This window comes from Mixophyes fleayi, chromosome 4, assembly GCF_038048845.1.
Source record: "Mixophyes fleayi isolate aMixFle1 chromosome 4, aMixFle1.hap1, whole genome shotgun sequence".
Classification (NCBI taxonomy): Eukaryota; Metazoa; Chordata; class Amphibia; order Anura; family Limnodynastidae; genus Mixophyes; species Mixophyes fleayi.
Genome location: NC_134405.1, coordinates 31,248,111 through 31,267,485, shown reverse-complemented (window position 1 = coordinate 31,267,485; position 19,375 = coordinate 31,248,111). Strand labels below are relative to the sequence as shown.

General features: G+C 36.7%; 1 long non-coding RNA gene across 1 annotated transcript; it reads left to right on the top strand.

Moving 5' to 3' along the window:
* Positions 1–667: 667 nt before the first annotated feature.
* On the top strand, positions 668–17,943 carry LOC142149737 (uncharacterized). Its single transcript, XR_012690883.1, has 4 exons — positions 668–805; positions 6,894–6,992; positions 14,312–14,420; positions 17,608–17,943. It is a non-coding gene; the product is annotated as an uncharacterized LOC142149737 (long non-coding RNA).
* The last annotated feature ends 1,432 nt before the right edge of the window (positions 17,944–19,375 follow it).

Sequence of the window (19,375 nt, the reverse complement as noted above, 5' to 3'; positions counted from 1 at the left end):
ACACAGGGGGGCACGTGGCATAAGACAAACAACCCCATGCTGTTCAGCACTGGGCTGGATTCCCTAGGGAGTGGTGTCCGCAAAAAAAGTGCGGACCCCCCCTCTAAGAACACCCAGCCAAACAAACAAAACCCTCTTTATTACTACATTATTTTATTAAAAATAACAAAGCTCCAAATACTCACATCATCATCATTTATTTATATAATTACACAGCGCTGTACAGAGAACTCACCCACATCAGTTCTTGCCCAATTGGAGCTTACAGTCTAAATTCCCTATCATCCCTAACATACATACACAGACAGACACACACACATAGAGACTAGGGTCACCAATGTGATGTCTTTCTCTGTTCCCAGCAGCTTGCAATCCAAATTGATGAATTTCCCTTTATTTTATATAGAATACAAAATGTTTGATCCATTAGGGTGGGATGAGCTTATATTGGGAGATGACCTTGCACATTTGTTTCCCTAACGCAATGTTTCTGCAACAAATATAAATTTTTAATGTGTTCTGATTTGACAGAGTTATTGCTGGATAGAAATGTACTTTGTACCCAATAAACATTCCTGACATCAATGGCTGTGAGTCTCAGCCCACTAGTTCCTTGTCATATCTCTTTTTTCACGTCACAGCCTATGTGATAAAAATACACAGCTTCGCTTATTGGATAGTTCCAGAGAATAAAACAGTTCCCAGAAGATATTGATTCTTTTGTGTTCTGAGAGGTCCAGTGAGATGGGGACCTGGTGGTGGTCTCTCTTGGTGACCATACTGACGACTTCCTCTTTAGTGGAAGGTAGGTCCATTCCCATTCAATTCATTTGTAAAAACGGAAAAATATATAAGTTTGAGTCCAGTTCAAATAATTATCTATCTATCTATCTATCTATCTATCTTTTATTGCAAGGTAACATTTACCTTGAGATTCAATGAAACCTTTTGAAAGGCAGCTGCAAAAACAAGACCTTTAGAAATGCAAATGCATAGAGGCACTGAAATATATAGACTGAGACAGCTTTATCTCAAATTAAAAACCTAGAGGACCAAATGGGACATTTTAAAAAATATTTGTAAAAAGTACTATTGCAGGCATAGCCCTTATGGCGATAAAAGTTATAGATTTAAAAATTAACCAGCGGGGCTCAATAAGATATTATAATTTAACAAAATCTGTAAAAATGATATAAGACTGGCAATGGTAGAAATGGAAAATCTACTTGCAAAAAAGCAGGTATAATGGCAAATAATGTTTTCAAGTATATAAACAACAACAAAAAGTATAAATTATTCAATTAGTCAAGTAAAAGGTCAAGTAGTAAAAATGAAGAATATAAAGGAGAAAAACTTGTCACTTAAATATTTTCTTTTCATTAATTATTTAATCCAAAGGAGGAAAAAAATATATTGTGTACCAATAATCTATGTATACCATAAATATTACTTGTCTAACACAGGATGAAATTCATTTTGGTCTATATAAGATTATGCCTAATGCCCAGATGACATCCACCTATGTGTGTCAAAGGATCTAAGTTCAGTTGAGATATACTATTATGTTTAATAGTTATGCACTATATTATAAATATGTCTGTGCCACAATATTAGAGCAAAGAATATTTTGGCAGATATTGTAATTTGGAATAAAATCACCCATGAGTCTGACTTCTGCATTTAGGAAAATCTTTAGTTTAGCACATGCTATCCACACCTGTTCTAAAAAATAAATTGCTAACACAGTATCAGCATTGCTTCAGGAAGGGCTTGTCTTGCCAAACTAAAATGATTTGTGATCAGGGTCTTGGTATTACAAATAAAGTGATAGATTTCATGAAAGCTCTGATACCTTTCAAGGGAAGAATGGCACATGCGATAAGATGATAGGACTAAGAGAAACACTTTGTTCTAAAAATGGCTGAATGATAGAAGACAGAGGGTTGTTATACATGGAACATATTCTGACTTTGGTAAAGTTATTGATGTTGTACCACAGGACTTAGTATTATACCCTATTCTTTTAATTATTTTACTAATGACTATGTAAAAGACCTAGAAAGTAAGGTCATATAATTAGGCAAGGTTGACGATATTCAATTTTGCTTTGTGGTGTTATTTTTTCCTAATAGAACACAAGAATAAATATCTGTTGTGATAGCAACTGTGTTGCTTTTATGTTTTCTGGCATTCAGCGAAATAAAGCTCATAAAGTAAAAGTAAAATAGAAGTATAAGCTAAATGAATAATATAAATAAAAGCTTAAATGATAAATGCATAAATAATTAAGATATAGGGCCTGATTCATTAAGGAACTTAGTCAAGAATTTTTTTACTTAAGTCTCCTGGACAAAGCCATGTTAAAATGCAAGGGGTGAAAACTAGTATTCTATTTTGCACATAAGTTAAATACAGGCTATTTTTTTTCATGTAGCACACAAATACTTGACAGCTTATTTGTACACTGAAATTTAAAGTTGATGTTTGTGTGCTACATGAAAAAACAGACAGTATTTAACTTGTGTGCAAAATAGAAAACTAATTTTCACCCCTTGCATTTTAACATGGTTTTGTCCAGGAGACTTAAGTAAGACATTTCTTAAGTTTCTTAATGAATCAGGCCCATATACCTGATCCTACTTATACATATTCTCAAATGACATATTATACCATGTTTCCACTGAGAACGGTTTGTACTCAGTGCATTTAAATTTAATTTGCTCCTATGTCCATTTATTTTTAGAACTTTCCTTGATACACTTAGGAACAACTAAAAATGCTGATTCCCATTACAACGTAATGTACTAAGTTTTACGTTTGAGAGATTTAAAGACTAATCCAAAAATACAAATGCCTTATATAAAATAGCTACTAATAACATTCTCAAATAAATATCTAATTTTTTACATAGTTCAACAGAACCTACCTTTTATTGTATTCTAATTACTTTTGCCATATATATCTGCTGTTCTCCACTATCTATCATGTCTTGCAAACAAACGAGGCTGACTGTAGAGTCCTTTAATTTTATTACTGGCAGGAAGTTTAGTTTGCATAGGAAATTAGAGTTTACATACGTCAATTGTGGGCTGTAAAAATTTGTTTTGTTTTACTGCACACATGCAGTAAAATAATGCAAAATTTCTGCATGCACTTTCAGCCCCCCAAAGCCTGGAGATGTGAATGTTAATTACAGGAGTGGTGCCACATGTAATTGTAGCATGCCCATTCGAGATGGGCCTATTTAGATTAGGCTGTATCTCCAAATACAAGTTTTATGATTTGTATGTCGCTCTTGAAGGCCTAGTGTAAAGATATGTAAATATAAATGAATACATTTTGAAAAATAAATTATTAAAGAGCACTAGTGCATTAACCCGGGCTGGTTACAGCTAAAGCAGGGGGACATCTAGCTTGGTGGTCCCCTGCAAATGAAGCAACTAGCGCTAGTCTATATCAGGCTGGACTGGTCTTATTATACCAGGCATACTAGAACATACGCGCAACATGATGTTCTTTAGGGAAATTGGGTTTATAAAAACTTACAGCCCCCAACCACTAGGACTAGCCAGTATAGTGCTGAATATCAAAAGAGCTATTCCTGGCACTCATTGAACAATGGGTACCAGAGTAAAAGTGTTTAATCAAAAAATATTAGATACTGTTGAATACTTGCCAACATTTTAAACGGCAGGTGAAGTTGGATGAGTCATTTTTGAGAAATTTAAATTTGAATAAAGAGTAAAAAAAGGTAACAGAATGATGCTACTTCCACCAAGTGAAGTTGAGATGGGAATAAGCTAACGCAATTGACCTTTGCGGGCTCAATATGTGAACAGCCAATCAGAGAAGTTTTTCCCACACACAAGCCAATCAGAGGCAAAGCCCCCTTTAGTTCACTCACCTTGCAGCTCTGCTAGGAGCAAGTAATCATCGCTCACTCTGGGTATTTTATATTTTACTATTGGATTACTTCAGGACAGAAAAAAGTAAGAATCCAGAAGGATTTACATGAATAAAAAGTGGTAAACGAGAAATTTGAATATTTCAAATGAAAAATTAACACATATTATTTCACTGGAGGTATGTTTGTTGAATTACAAAATCCAGCAATTCCTCGTTGCTGCATCAGTCCTGCTGCCCATTTTTGTAGAGGACGATCCGCTCGTTTGCCTCTTGCATTAGGAGTGACCAGAAAAGGAAACGGAGAGAACCTGTCGTACCAATTATTAGGAGTTATGTTTCCTAAAGTTGCAAAAAGATAGTAACCACAATTATCTATTGGTTTTTATTTCACTTCTTCGGGGTGCCACCAAAAACTTGAACATCCTATTCAAAAATAAAAGCAGGGAGTTGGTTTGGAAATTGGTGCACTATAACTCTCTTGCATTAACATAAATAATATTTATCTGAAAGGGACATCTTAGAACTAATACAACATAACTTTTAATCCACATCATTTAAATATTGTTCAAGTTAAAACAGCAAAATATATAAAAAATAAAGTGCAAGTGATCAGCATACTGTGTATTATGAAATTGCTGGGTATAACTCGTTCAGTCTTCTAAGTAATTTAGTGATTTCGCTTACATGTATGATCATAGGTTAAGCTGAATTCCTTGAGGGGTAAGAATTTCCCTTTCATGCCTTATGTTTGGCTGTCCTATGCATTCAGCTTGTTATCTAGTGGATAAGGTATAGTGTTGCCTTTATTCCAAATGGCTGCTAAATATAGCTGGTAGATTCTAATATATTGATATCAGCTGTCTCCACATACAGATTTCTAAGATATAGGAAATAATAGCTATTCACTCATTTGTTACTAGCAAAAGATATGTCATGGTACAGGTATATAGACGATATCTTTTTTGTATGGCAAGGTGAGAGAGATTCCTTAGATTGATTCTGTGGATATCTAAATAATAATCAGTATAACATCTCCCTTAGCTTTAATGTCAGTGAAACAGAGGTTAACTTTTTGGATCTCACCCTGTATGTCGAGAATGGTAGCTTTTGCACTAAGACATTTTTAAACCCCTGATTCTAACTCTTATATTCCAGCTGAAAGTGAACACCATAAAAAATGGTTGGGAGGTATCCCTTATAGCTAATTTAGAAGATTAAAACAAAATTGTTTTAATAGCAGGCCCAAAATGAAAATAATAGTATTCACATTTAATAAATAAACCTATTTCCCTCCCTTCAAAGGGAAGGGAGAGGGTAGTCACATTTAATAAAGAGACTTCATTCTCCCCAAACTCACCCCCACATTCAATTAATAGCCCCCAAACCACCACATCTTAAATTAATAGTCCTCACTATAAAATTGCCCCACCATCACCACACAAACCACTCAAACAAAATTGCACCCATTATTTAATTTCCACCTACCTCACACTACATTGCCACAAGCCCCCTGCACCATCACACATACACACTACCACAAGCCCCCTGTGCCATCACACACACTTTACTGTGCCCCTTCATCATCACGTTGTGCTCCCGTATGATCACACTGTGCCCTCCATGCTGCTTTTTCCCCCTTCATATGGCCCCCCTTCATCGCACTGCACCATGCTGCATACCCCTGACTTCATCACACTGTGCCATCCTGTCTCCCCCCCTCTACTTCATCACTGTGCCATACTACTCCTCCCCTTAATCACTGTGTCATCCTGCCCCCCCTTCTCCTTCATCACTGTGCCATACTACCCCCCTTCATCACACTGTGCCATCTGGCCCCCCCTCTCCATCACTGTGCCACTGCCATACTGCTCCCCCCATTCTCCATCATCACTCGTGACTTTCTTTCGGGCTGATGACGTCACGCCTGACATTCAGTGTCAACGGAGGAGGGAGGAGGAAGGAAGGACGCCGGTGCCGCAATCACATGAGTATATGTATGTTCTTTGGGTTTTTTTTAACAACCCTGCCCACACCCAGTCAATTAGTACCTGCTCCCCCCCACTCGTTGGCCCCGATCACCACTGATTTAACCATTCTTAATATATAACCCTTGCTACTGACATAACATTTGACACCACAGCTGAATTAACAACAAACATTTCTACTCTATTTCACTGCTGAATTACCCACTGATTCTGCCACAACTACTCCTGGCATTTCCTCCGGTTTTGCGACTAAATTAGAAACAGGATTCTACTATCATTATCAACAGTTACTTATATAGTGCAAGCAAATTCCATGGAGCTTTACAATTAGGAACAAATACAGTAATAAAACAATACTGGGTAATACAGACAGACAGAGAGGTAAGAAGGCCCTGCTTGCATGCTTATAATCTATGGGACAATGGGAGTTTGATACTTAAGGATAATTTCTACATTTTGCATATTGGACCAGACAGTTTGCAAAGGTAGCAAGTGCTTAGTGGGCTATAATATGCAGTCACACAGTAATGTTGATCAATGGGTTGTTGTCTTGTGTGAAATGTGTGAAGGGTGATAATTGGGTAACTTAAGGAGGTGAAGAAGGTGTTTGTGGAATTTTATAAGCTTGGCCGTTGAGGTGATTTTTCAGAGAATGAGTTAATGTTTGCAGATTAGAATAAAGAATTGGTGTGCGAGTGAGGGAATTCCACAAAGTGGGAACAGCCCAAAACAAAGTCCTGCAAACAGGAATGGGAGCAGGAAATGAGTGTGGAAGAGAGAAGCAGATCTTGTGCAGAACAGAGTTGTCGAGTTGGGAGATGTTTTGAGACAAGTTAAGGTGATGCACAGTATGTGAATGCAGTTTTGTTGATTTGCCAAGTACCAAAGGTTGAAAGCTATTGACTTTTTAAACCCACCCACAAATATAAATATATATGTGCATAACTTAACTATTCTTGTCTGCAAGTTGATAATCAAGCTTTTCCATATATCTCTTTATAGGTCAAACCTGTTTAAATGGAGGCACTAAGGAAGGACTAAAGTGTGTGTGTACAAAATACTTCTTTGGGATCTATTGTGAGGAAATTGCTCTCAGAAAAGGTGTGTATAAAATCAGTCTTCTGTGACTTTACCATATCATCTTTTCATTGTGATATTTATTATATTGTTGTTTGTCAGTAAAGAATTGTTGCTGCAGCCAAGCTTCACGTATATACTCTAGAACAGTGTTAAGCAACTAAAACACTTTGTGGACCACATGGTGTGGCCTGCTGATTTTTAAAATGACCACACATTTCCCTTAATCTAAGTCATACATTAAATCAAAACATTTGTTTAAAAAAGGAGACACCTATCTGTAATAACACATCAACAGGCCTTTTAAACTAGTGTTATAACAGGAAAATCTGATAATAAAGCAAAAAGGAGCACGAGGCCACATGTGAAGATTCAGCAGGTACATATGTTTAATCTTTTTCTAATGATGTAACATAGTTCATGAAGAAGGTGGGAGACCTGCTTTTCTGGCAGAGTAGGACATTCTAGGAGAATATGCTGCTGTGGAACTACATGTCCTGACAAGCCCCCAGCAGGAAGTGATTGCTTGGACATTCTGGCGCTTGTAGAACCAGAATGTCCATGGCTGTCATAGCATCAAGGGCCTGCTGGACATATAGTTCCACAATAGTACCTTATTTTAGATAAAGACAGACAGATTTCTAATGCCTGCAATCTGGTTGCCGCACCAGTGCTGGTTGACCAGCCACTCGTTGGCCCCTTAGATTAGTGGTAACTAGTCCAAGCAATAGCAATGGTGATGGAAAATTATTTTAAGAGTGATTGGAGCACAACTCTTTATTTATCCATTCTTTTTTTTATTTTAAGTCATCAAATCAAATTGATCATGATGACAGCTATATCTTTGCTCTACCGGCATCAAGATAGGCATTCTACTTAAAAAGTATTTTGAGTTGCATCTATCAAAAGTCACACATTAGGCTGGAATTTTACTATCATAATTTTTACTTTTAAGTTTGGTGTGCAAAATGACATCTTTTTTTAAATGAGGAAGAAAGTTGGCCTGTAAAAAAATGTAATTTATTATAAATGGAAATGTATTACTATTTCTACAGGAATAGATCACACTTTGACATTGGATATTAGTACTTATTTATCTAATGTCTACTCTACAACATATACTACTGAATGCACATGTGATTTTACTAGCGTTCCCAAGCTGTAAGAGACGCAGCCCCAGGTTTTAAAAAGACCTGCTGGCTATTAGAATTTCATTCTGCGGTGGGTTGCATCTGTCATCATAAGTTGTCGTGGCGTCTCGGGTACATTTTTTTTGTTGGATTATTTTGGGGATCAAGCTGCCAGATGGAAGATTATTTTTTTCACCACTTGGAAGATGTTTTGTTTTTTTTGTTTTTTTATCAGAACTTAGAATATTTTATTTGGTTCTTCTTTTATTTTAAGACTTGCAATATTTTTTTGGGTTATTTATTTATTTTGGCAAACCCAACTTTGGATTAAAAGCTTACAAGACTGGATCGTAAAGAGGAATGAAGAACAGAGTTGGTAAGAATGAAAATTTTTTTTTATTTTTAATATAATTTAGTGGTTTAATCGAGGAGGGGTGTGTGCTTTATTTACAATTTACATTTGGTGCACTAAAGGACACAGCAGGCCTTGGGAGTCAGAGCATGCTGCCACTTGTGGTTCTCCAAGTGCCAGCATGCCCTGGCAGTTATGGGTATGCTGGTGCTTGTAGTACTACATGCAACAGCATTCCCAGACTGTTCATGACAGCCCGGGATTGCTGGGACCTGTAGTTCACCAATATAAAATAGTGTTTAATTCATTTATTTAATTTTATTTTTATATTTAATAATTATTATTGGGTTTGCTCCAGATGCTCCGGATTCCTCCCTCATTCGAAAAACATACTAGTAGGTTAATTGGTTGATATCAAATTGACCTTAGTCTCTTTCAATCTGTGTATGTTAGGGAATATAGACTTGTAGCTCCAATGGGGCAGGGATGGATTTGAGTGAATTCTCTGCACAGCGCTGTAGAATTAGTAACGGTATATAAATAAATGATGATTCCTTGTTTTCACGCATTTATTACATCACACCCACCATTCAGGGGTGTGGGAAGAGTCCTAGAAATGGCAGTAAAGAGCTGCCCTCACATTTCTTTGTGGACTTCCTAGGCAATCCAGCTCCACGCTGACCAGCCTGGGGCTGATTATCATGATGGCAGATGGCAGGGGGACCCCGTGCTGCGGGTTCCCCTGCTATGATGCCACCAGCCCCAGCTGGCTAATCCAAGGACTGGTTGGATGAGAATAGGTGGAACCCCACACTGTTTGTCCCCCAATTTTCCTCCAAACAGCACTAGGGTTAATATGACTAGGGGGGGCACTTTTTTTTTTTTTTTTTTTTACTCTTATTGGTTTATTTTTATCAGTGTTTAGATTCAGCAGGTCCAGTGGTTATATAGCCACTGGACCCGCCAGCATTGCAGTTTTAATGGCGGCATTGTGACTGTCGGCATTTTTACTGTCGGCAATCATATTGTCTGTATTTTCTCCGTGTACAGTAGGTATTTCCAGTGTTGATATTTTTGCATATAGGTATGTTCCCTGTGTAGGTATTATATCTGCTGAGATTTTCAAGTAGGATTTAAATCTTTTGGTATTTTCACCGTAGTAAATTCATACCCAATCCCTTCTACATCCCATTACTGAAATTAAAACTGATTTCACAACTGAATTAACAACAGGATTTTCTCCAACCTCTACTACTTACTGTGTATGTTATTTCACCAGTTATATAACAATAGCTCCTGCTACTTGATATTACAACTAAATTTACCACAGACTGTTCTACAGTCACTACTATTGACTGTCATGTTATTGTACAACTGAATTAATCACTGACTCTTCTACAGTCACTATTACTGAAATTACAACCAATTAATCAACTTAATTATTGTCATAATCTTTTAGTCTCTACTACTGACTGTACATGTGAATTCTTGACTGACTTACCCACTGACTCTTCTACATCCCCTGTTACTGAAATTACAACTGATTTTACAACTACATTAACAACAGACATTTCTACAACCTCTACTCCTCAGTATCCTTGTTATTTTACTAGTTATATAACCATAGCTCATCCTTCTGATATTACAAATGATTTAGCAACTGAAAAAATAACAGATTTTTCTACAGTCTCTACTACTGACTACTCATTTGAACTCACAACTGAATTAACTACTGATTCTTTTGTAACCCCTGTTACAGACAGTACAAGTGATTTAACAACTGAACTAATGACAGATTCTTCTACAGTCTATACTACTGACTGCCAATGTGATTTCATAACTGAATTAACCACTGATTTTTCTACAACCCTTGCTATTAACATTATAACTGAATTTACAACAGACCCTTTTACATCCTCTCCATGTGTGATTTCACTACTGAATTAACCATTGCCTTTTCTACAACCCCTGCTAATGACATCACAATTGAATTAATGACAGTCACTTCTACAACATTTACTATTTACTCAGAATCTGATTTTACTACTGTATTAACTACTGAGTCTTCTACAACCACTGATACTGACATAACTGATTTAACAATTGAAATAGCAACAGACTCTTCTAAATCTTCTACTAGTGTCTCAAAATTTGATTTTACTACTGACTTACCCACTGACATTTCTTCCAGCCCTATCACTGACATTACATTTGATTTCATCTAAATTAACTACAAACTCTTCTAAATCTTCTAAATCTACTACTGACTCAGAATCTGATTATACTACTGAATTACCCACTGACTCTTCCACAACCCCTTCTACTGGCATTTAAACCAGTTTCACAACTAAATTAGCAACAGAATATTCTATATCTTCTACTATCATGATCAACATTTATTTATATAGCGCCAGTAAATTCTGCAGTGCTTTACAATGGGAACAAACACAGTAATAAAACAATACTGGGTAATAAAGACAGAGAGGTAAGAGGGCCTTGCTCGCAAGCTTAGAATCTGTGAGACAATAGGAGTTTGATACATGAGGTTAACTGCTACATATTACATACTGGTCTAGCCAGATTGCAAAGGTAGAGAGTGGGCAATATGATCCAGTCACACAGAAATTTTGGTCAAAAGGTTGTTGTCTTGTGTGAAATGTGTAGGGTAACCTAGGGAGGTTAAGAGGGTGGTTGAGGAATTTTATAAGCTTGCGTGAAGAGGTGGGTTTTCAGAGAATGATTTATAGCTTGAAGACTAGTGGAAAATATTACTGTGCAAGGAGGAAATTCCACAAAGTGGGCAAAGCGCTACGGAATTTGTTGGCGCTATATAAATAAATGTTGATGATGATGATGAAAGTGGTTGCAGCCCAAACATTATTCCTGTAAAAGGGAATAAGAGCAAGGAATGAGTTGTGGATGAGGGAAGCAGATCTTGTGCAGAACCAAGGAGTCGAGTTGAGAGATATTTTGAGACAAGTTGAGATGTATGTTGGTGCAGTTTTGTTGATGGCCTTGAATGTTAGTAAAAGTATTTTATATTGGATTTGGGGGAAAACAGGCAACAAATTTAAACAGAGTGGTTTAGCAGTGGAAGAATTATTTGCAAGAAAAATTAATCTAGCCGCTGCATGCAAAATAGATTTGTGGCTGGATCACTTATAAATAAGTTATTGTATAAATTTATTTAAAGGCAATAGCACAGGGTTCCAATTTATATCTTTGCAATTATACTGATTTTTATTATATTATGTGGCACTTTGGTATAGGAAATGTGTTTATTCCTGAGGCATATGTCAAAGGAGGAAATTTGTAGTTGTGTGACTATCTGAAGTTAGGTAATCTTATGTTAATTAGACCTTTTCATCTTAGTGTCTAACACATCCTTTAGACTGAAGGCACATGGGGGTAATTACATTTATTTGGTTTCATATGTCTCTAGGATAGAATGCAGAAAACCACAGCAAGTTTTGTGAATATACAGATTGACTTTTGAAAGTTAAATTGTGTTAGATGCAAGATTAGATTACATCCTGAGATCTGATGGAATATATTTCAGACGTGTTGGAGCATCTAGGATCAGGGGGCAGTTTCACTCTCTGCTGGGGTGTGTATCAGAGTGTGTATAAAAATGGCCCTGTTTGACCATGTAATGTATTATACCATCTGTACTTCTGGAGATCATTAGTCCCTTACACTAGTGTATGAACTGTCCTTATGAGCACACTTGAGCTAATAAACATAATTTGCTTCAAGAGCCTGCTTGAGGACTACTTCTCTACTGTAATTCCTGTGACCAGCAGACTAGACCCAAATCTAATCCCATTTCTGGCTGTTCTGATGTTTGGACCCAGCGCCTTGTACTACTACTCTGCCCGCTACCCAGCAGCTCTGTCTAGTGTAATAGGCCATGGGGGAAACCATCCACAGCAACCCTGATCTACAGGAAGAGGTCAGTGGTACCAACACAGGTGCCCAGTGAGGGGGTACACTAGCAGCAACAGTTACCCAGAAGGACGCAGTTCTGGATGCCTCTAAACAGTCCAGTGGTGGCAGCAGCTTAATTCCCTCCTACTGCGGTTAGAGGGCACATTTGGGATAAAGAAAGGTGGCGGTGGAAAGGCAAGCCCAACTGGTCCCCAGCAACACAACAGGCAGGGTGGCATAGGCGGTTCATCCTGTCAAGTTTGTAGGGGTGAGAGTCTGATTAAAAAGTAAGGACAGAAATGAAATAGTCAAGGTGGGCGCTAATTAGTGAAGCAATACAAGTTTGTGCAGTGTCTTGCATGAGATATGTGTGCATTCAATATTTTTTAAGATCTATGTAACATGATTTAGATATAGAGTCAATGTGGGGAACAAAGGATTGCTCTGAGTCAAGGATCACACCTAGGCAGTGATCTTGTGGAGTGGGATTTCTTGTCATGTTTTCAACAGAAAGAGAAATGTCAGGTAGGTAACTTCTGTTTGTGGCTGGGAATATTATTAACTCGGTTTTTGAATGATTGAATTTGAGTTGGCGAGAGGACCTCCAAGATAAAATGGCAAAAAGACATTCAGTAACGCCAGTCAACAGAGGTGGTGACAGATTAGGAGAGGAAAGATACATTTGTGTATCATCCTCATAGAGATGATACTGAAATCCAAAAAAGCTTTTCAATTTTCCAAGAGAAGTGGTATAGATAGAGAAGGGCAGAGGACTTAGTACTGAGCCTTACAGTAATACAACTGATAAAGGAAGCAGAGCAGAGTTGGATCAGAGAAACCAGAATAGGACAGTGTCTTCAAAATGTTGGGATTGTATTGTTTGTACAATATAGCCATCAACAGTTTTACATGCAGCAGAGATATCCAGGAGAATTTGAAGTGAGTAATGGCATTTAGATTTAGCAGTGATCAAATCATTGACAACCTTAGTCAATGCAGTCTCTGTGATGTGCTGTGAATGAAAGCCTGACTGAAGAGAATCCAATAGGTTGTGTTAGGAAAGAAAGTGTATGAGGTGAGTGTATGCAATTCTCTAAAGAAGCTTGTAGAGGCATGGTAGCTGAGAGATGTTACTGTAATATGAGAGAGACTTTGGGTCAGAATTATTTTTTTAATAGGAGTAATCACTGCGTGCTTGAAAAAAGATGGAAAATATCAGTAGAGAGGGAGAGATTACAGATTAGGGGTAAAATGAGCACAGGAGGCAGGAATATATCGATATGTGATGGTATAGAAATAGGAGTACAGGTGGTAGGAAGATAAGAAGAGAGTAGATAAATTCATCTTCATTTGTGGAATCAAATGAAGAGAGGATGTCAGTGGTTGCTGGGAAGGAATTAAGCTGGTTATTTGTTGAGGAAGATGCTACCATATCAAGTAATATTAAGTAATAATGCAACTAATGGTCATCTTGACTTTTATTTTTTTTCTCTCTGGTTACTTTTCTCACAGTATCTTATATTTTTTAAATAGCATTATGCTTAACTAACGTTTTGTTAACCAATAACAATAACAATATTTTGCTGTGTTAACTATGCTTTAGAGTTATTACTTATTTGTTAAAGTTAAACATTACAGGATGTTTGAAAAAGACTATAAGGGGTAGGTTCAATTGGCCACGCTTTATAACCATTACTGTGGAAAAAAGTAACACAGATTTTTGCTTGCACCTCTATGGTGCGCGAGCATAAACCAACGTTACTTCTGTCAGAAAATATCCGCACAAGGTGTCTTTCGGTCGTTCCGGAGACACTTCACGAGGACACTTTCACGCGGACACTTTCTGAATTTACAAATATAATTACATATGTACATGACTTAACTATTCTTATCTGCACGTTGTTACCAAAGCTGCTTAATATATCTCTACGTAGGCGAAGCCTGTCCAAATGGTGGCACTTTCGATGGTCTAAGGTGTTTATGTAAAGACGGCTTCAGTGGGATCTTGTGTGAGGAATCTGCTGGACTCTGCTGGTAGACCAGGTGTGTATAATATCGGTATCCTGTGACTTTACCATGGCATCTTGTCATTGAGATATTTATTATATTGTTGTCTATCAGAGAGGAATTCTTTCTTTGGAACTAGAAAAATAAACTTCATTATATAGCCTGCAGCAAATCTTTACGTATAAACTCTAATACAATGATAGGCAACCTAAAATAACTTTGGGGTCGCATGGTGTGGCCCCCTGACCTTGAAAAGTGGCCACACATTATATTAATGTAAAAAAATAAATAAAACAATACATTTGATTAAAAAATGAGACACCTATCTGTAATGACATCAGCAGCAATTTTCAACTAGTGTTACAAGCTATAACAAAAAAATCTGATAATGAAGAAGGAAGGAGCCACCTGTTGTCCATCACTGCTCTAGCATATATGTTACATGTTGTCTAATGATGAAACAGAGTTTATTGCAGTGAACCATGTCATGGTGGGCTGAAGGAAATTGTTTCTAGAGTCCATCTCTTGCCACATCTTGCTGAATGAAGCATGTCCCAGAGCTGGGAGGTAGGTTGTCACTAATTTGCCATACACCAACAGCTTGTCTTGCTTCAATTTATTATAATATTTCATAGTAACCTCCCATTTATTATAAATACATGGAAACCACATCAATCTTACACATGACCCTTCTGACAATGACAAATCCGGTGCATCTCCCAGGATAAGAAGGGATACATTTGAAACTAAACTGCAGGCATTAAATGGTCATTTATGAACGTCAATGGGACATACCATGACAGCTGTACAATCAGTGACATAGTTGCAGCAATGGAAGAGTTGCATGTCCCCTGAGACCAATGTTACTATATCCAACAGTACAAACAGAGTTTTTTTGTAGAAAACGACCTAACGTTCTTAATGAATTGCTTAACTTGTGTTAAGTTCTATTTATTAAAATAATTTAAAGAACATTTTAGCACAACTTAGTTTAGTACAATTCTGATCATTGGTAAAACACTCAGACCCACTGCAATATCAAAGTCAACATTGATATTTTTATGTTCCTATTACCACATGGTTTTTTAAAAAAAAAACAAAGCCATCAAACTGATGCCAATAGCATTCTGCAACCTAGAAAACTGACTATCGTTAAGCTGATTATCTACTAGCTGAATATTTAGGCAAGTTATATAATATAATCATGTATTATATAAATGTTAACTTCAGAGGTAACATACAGTAGAAAATAACGCATATGACAACATTCCCACAAGATAGGACTATTTAAAGGGCCACTAACATTATAACAGAACAAATATACCAATTCGTTAATCAGATATGTTTGTAACATTTACAAACATTTTCTGCAAAATTTACAAACATTTGCATGCCACAAGTACATGTTAAGAGAAATTAGTTATATGAGCATTACCCTACACATGACCAGTAGAACAATAACATAAGAGATTATCTCCATAACTTGATAGAGGTGAAAGTCAATTATAAAATCATTTCATTAAACAGACTTTTATCTATACCTGCCTTTCTGAGATCACAGTGATAAATGTGGTATTAAAAGTGCAAATCCTTGTTGCTATAGAGAGCCACACAGGTGATATATATATACGTCAGTAATATAGTGATTACGTTGTTTATATAGCAACAATAAATGTGTATCACAAATATACTTACATTAGAAGCACACATATTCATACTTGCCTACTCTCCCGGAATGTCCAGAATATTCCCAAATTCTAGGGAGTCCTCCCAGACTCCAGGCAGAGTTGGCCACTTCCTGGATCTCCTCCGGATCCCACTATGATGACGTGATTTGATGCAACTTGCCCCCGCTGCAAGATGGCATGAATCATATAGTAGCACAGGTAGTCACATCCCTTCTGCACTCATCCCTTGTACCTACCCTCCAAAAAGTAGGCAAGTATGCATATATTTGACTAGAACTTTGCTCATTACTTTAAGGCAAACAGCTGGGGTGAAGTTTATTGCAATTATCTGCGTAAAAAAGAATGCATTTGTAATTAAATTGCAATTCCTGAGCCTTCCAGAGATACATGAATCTCTTACAAGACACTGTAGCCTGAATATTTCATTTAAACTAATGGTAAATAATTTTCTGCAATTACTGTACCAACACAACAAAAGTACTAAAATGTCAGCCTATTTAATTCATTTTATTTTTGTTAAGTTAGAATGAAAACTTTGGATATATTCGATCACACCACAGTCGCCGCATGGTACATACTTTTCTTATGGCTTTTAACATTTATGACTGCGCAGTGAAAATCGAAGATATAGCACTGTACAGTAAATATAGAAAACTTTTTGAATAAAAATGCACAAAATGTTGCACTAATTTCAAGCTTCAATGAATTTCAGATGGCAAGAAGAAGGTGGAAGAATGTGGGTGGGAGAGAATTGGCCTGTTGGGTCTTGAACTAATAATTACCAATTTTCAAATATTTTTTTTTTATAGGATTGCTATTAGTTTGCTATGGTTTATTTTGTGCATTTATATGGATGTGTTTTGCATATATGAGAGCTATATATCCATATTCCTGTGCAACTGTACTGCAGATTTCTGGAAACACCTAACCGGAGGAACAAGCATGTTATACACATGAACAATAATGGATATGGGTAGGGCTGGCGCTTATCACCTTGGTCAGTATAAAAAGATTAATAACCTATTGGAGCAAACTTTTATTAAGCAATTGGCCCATGGCAAATCCAAAGATACAGGTATTAGGAACCAGAAAGGGGATAGTAATACCTGTGTTTTGAATAGCAAAGGCAACTGTCGACCAAAAGATTTAAACCCAAAGCAGATGCCAGAATGAAGCAGATTTGGATCCTCATCTAGGACAAGTGGACCATTCACCACCAGATGAAAATAGATTAAATATGTAGATTTAGCTGTGTTGTTATGCTGAAAAAATCCATATAATGCATTATTATTTGTAAGTGCAAATTTCCTTTAATCGTACCTCATGCCAGAAATCGCCCGGCTAATCCAAATTAAAAACCTGGTCAGGGAAAGTATCTATCTGACTACTATATCTTGGGGATACTAGGGAGATATTCAGAAACTGCTTTAGAAAATAAACAATATAGGAACTGGGATAGGTAGTAACATACAAATAAAAAATAACTGATACATATAAATATAGAGTTTTATTAAAAAAATATTTTTCTTTCACAGATAGCCACACCCAGGCCAAAAATGATCTTACCTGTTGAGCAGTGAATTATCCAAATGAAGATTCCTCTACCCAGGAGCAAGAACCTTTATGCTTCTCGCCTCCCTGAAGTCAACATAATGACATACGTCACAAGGACCAAATTAATTTTCTTCATTCTGATATAATTTGTAATAACAATAAAGTTAAATACATTTTAAAATGTCAGATAATACTGTGAAACTGTCACCATGCCAATATATTTCACATTTTGCCATTATTATTGACAACAGTTTTACTAATAATTATTATAAAATTGCATTAATAAGTTATAATTAAACAATGGGCGTTATTGTTTTTTTCACTCTCTTTGTAAACCTAAGACAGCCACATACTGCCCAGTTAAGAAAAAAATGAAAAGCTACGTACTTGATAGCCGTCAGTAGTCATATGGAGGGTAATTTTTCTCATTATATTTATTATTCATTATTAATAGTATTGTCAGAGTTACACCCCAATAGTGTAACTTATCAGCTCTGGTACCTGTGAAACAAGTGGATTATCGATCGATAGAGAAGAGACACACTCAGATTTTTAGGGCTGAATGAGAATCAATTCTGACTGCCCCCTAGTCAGAAGGCTTTATTTATACATGAAAAGTGTGCTCGCAGGCACATTCGTTATCTAGAAATTATTGCATTTTCTCAAGAGAAAATTAGACATAGTCTCAACAGAAAGAGTCTATATACATCTATTATTTCACTTCTCAGGGATGCTGCTGTAAATGTCAAGGCCTGTAACTCCTGTAACTCCTTATCTTCAAGGACGGTCCATAGCTTTAGTCTCCACCACGGCCTCTGGGCGTATTGCCAAGCTCAGCATATTCACATGAGAAAGAAACAGAGAAAAACTTGTGTGAATATCATATTCAGAAATACAAAAAAAACTTTTATTTTATAAGTCTGATCAATATATACTTTTTACCATATTGACTCTCACAGATCCTCCTTTTTATCATACTTCTAAAATGCTACCTGTCTCTTTATGTCTGTGGATTACACCTGCACTTTGCCTACTTCAATGAATGGAATCCCTTCTGGACCCTAGACGCTGGTAAAGATACATTCAGTCAAAGTCTTATAATCCACATACATTCATCTTATTATGGTATGACAATAGGAGGTATCCGGGGGGGGCTTAGTAATACAAATCAGGGGTAGATTAGGTATAAAAATATGCAGTGCGCTCGGCAAGTGTCTTAGTCACTTATTTCACTAAAAGGGGGATCACCTTTTGTGCTGCATTGTTTGGATAGGAAGGTGAGGGTAAGGTATCAATATAGCTGAAAAGGTCTGGGGGCGCAAAACATTTTGTAGGCTATAAAGCAGTTCCATAAGCTGAGTAGTAAAATGATTATACATAGTATCAATACTGGGTGTATCAGCATATTTAACATTGCAGATACTGTGGGGGATGCACCCGTAAACACATCCCACCAATGCTTTTCCAAATCCTTCTTCAATTTGGTAGCCATGCCTCTTAGCTCATTTCCTTTAATAATAGTTACCATTTTAGCATGATTATTGGTATAATTTACCTGTTTAAGATGCTCATTTAGTAACTTGGTTTCATTAATTACCCTCACTATCATCCCTATATCTAGGGTCAGTTGAGGTAATGTTAAATCATTATACATGAACATTTTGTCCACCTGTGTCATTTTATCTTTATAGAACATTAGCAACTTCCCTTGCCATTGTAAGTGTGTTACATTTATTAAGCACCCTGAGA